This window comes from Tupaia chinensis, unplaced genomic scaffold, assembly GCF_000334495.1.
Source record: "Tupaia chinensis unplaced genomic scaffold, TupChi_1.0 Scaffold144027_1, whole genome shotgun sequence".
Classification (NCBI taxonomy): domain Eukaryota; kingdom Metazoa; phylum Chordata; class Mammalia; order Scandentia; family Tupaiidae; genus Tupaia; species Tupaia belangeri.
The window spans coordinates 616846-619261 of NW_006203879.1; positions in this window are offsets into that span (position 1 = coordinate 616846).

Below are 2416 nucleotides of genomic sequence, written 5' to 3' on the forward strand. Positions count from 1 at the left end.
GATGTTGTGTAAAGAACAATACTAAGAGTGAAGAAGGGAAGAATAAAAAATTTCAATACTACAAATATAATACTGTACAAAAGCAAGATTTATGTTGTAGTACAAAGTTTGTGATGGAGAAGAAAACCCCCAGGAAACTCAAATTCAAGCTAAGAGTAACACCTAATAATACAACGTCAACAAAGAAAGATTTGGTAGTTTCTTTTCCTTTCTTTCTTTCTTTCTCTTTCTCTTTTTCTTTCTTTCTTTCTCTTTCTCTTTCTTTCTTTCTTTCTTTTTCTCTTTCTCTTTCTCTTTCTCTTTCTCTTTCTCTTTCTCTTTCTCTTTCTCTTTCTCTTTCTCTTTCTCTTTCTCTTTCTCTTTCTCTTTCTCTTTCTCTTTCTCTTTCTCTTTCTCTTTCTCTTTCTCTTTCTCTTTCTCTTTCTCTTTCTCTTTCTCTTTCTCTTTCTCTTTCTCTTTCTCTTTCTTTTCTTTTTTCTTTCTTTCTTTCTTTCTCTCTCTCTCTCTCTCTCTCTCTCTCTCTCTCTCTCTCTCTCTTTCTTTCTTCTTTCTCTCTCTCTCTTTCTTTCTTCTTTTTTTCCTTTCTTTTTTAATAGGTTTTGCCTTAGGGCACATGCACTCGTCCAGAGACAGAGTCAGAGACAGTGAAAGGGAAAGTGAGAAATCACCCCACGGGGTATGGCCACACTGCAATCCCTTCTCCTCTATTCTCCTGGGATTTGGGGCACACATGCATGCCCACCATGATTTTCATGCGTGTGGGAGTCCAGCGACGAAACCGCTTAGCCATCTGCTGGCCTTGTAGATCATTTCTTTTGCGACTGTTTCGAAGCTAGAAATACCTTGCATGTTGTGGTTCCACCTATAGAATCTTTGATGAAAACCCACTATATGCCGGTCCCTCTACCAACTTATTTATAGAGGAGTTCTAGTCACAGAATGATATGAACACATTTTCTTGATTTTTATTATTTCCACTACAATTTTGAGAGAAACTTACAATGAAACAACTGGGGTTTAATTTTGGAGTTTGAGGGAGACTTTGGACCAACGGAAGAGCTGGGATTTTGCACATGATAGAGTAAAAGAGTTCACGTTAAGATGTAACAAATCCATTTCTTCAGGCCATGTATAGTCACAGCATAGCTGCCATAAACTCTATGGCAGTCATTTAGAAACACCGGATTATTTTAAGAAGTTATAGGACTAGCCCATGGCCTGATGGTTGAGGGAGCTGGATCCTGCATGACTGCCCATGGCTTTTGAGTTTTGGACCCAGTGACTTGAAAAATATGCAGGTGTGAGTGTGTGTGTGCCTAGAATCCAGAAAGGAGGGAGAAGTGGAGGAAAAGGAATGGTGGTGTGACCACGCCCCCTGGGGGAAGGGAATGCTCTCTTCCTCCCCCCGTCTCTGAATCTCTGGTGAGCTCGTGTACCCTCTGGTGAAATTTTTTAAAAAAAAAAATTATGATTTATTAATTTCTATTGCAAAAGAGGTACTAAACTTTAATACTTTAACTTAGTAATACTCAAAAAAGTTCAGGTACAAGGACAGTGATAACCTCCAAAAATATTAATTCATCGTCCAGAGAGCTTGAAATCACAAAAATGAGAGTTGGTATGTGTTTCATATTGGAATGTCACTAAGAATGACTGAAACTAAATTTGAATTAAAAATATACATAGTTATTCTAACTGTAAAACTAATATACAGGTTTGATTTCAGGCATTCATCAATGAGTTAAGTCCAAGCATACTGAAATAGAGGGAAAAAATAAGTTAAAATAGTTCCGAAACCTAAAAATTAATCTAACAGCATAAAATTAAACATTACACTGACCAGGTCTAAAAATACAGGGATAAAAATTTTAATTTAAAAACTAGCTAATAAAATCAAAGAGTGTATCAAGAAAATTATGTAGCATGACTAAGTATTTACTTCTAAGTCTGCATGAATGGTTCAAACTTACATAAATTATAGTAGGAAAAAATCTAGCTCTTAAAACATGACATTTAATGATGTGAAACGACCATTTCTCTTCAATACTAATAAATCAGGACTAGATTGAGGAAATTTATACAGTATAATAATATTTTATAATATAATATTTCGCCTACAGTCAATAGCAAATATGTCAATTTAAAAATACTGACACAGCTAATATTAAAATCAGTACAAGTTAAGGGCAAGTTCTATGTCCACTATAGGCAATTATTAGATTATTTAGGGGTGAGAACTAGCAATGACCATCCAAGAATAATACAAACAACACCAGATTGGACAAGAAGCACATTTATTTATTTTTACTTATATTATTGTACACCTAGAAAATCAAAGACTCAACTAAAGCCAATTGGAATTATTTTAAACAATTTGATAACTCTTTTGGAGATATAAATGGCCTTAGATCTTCAC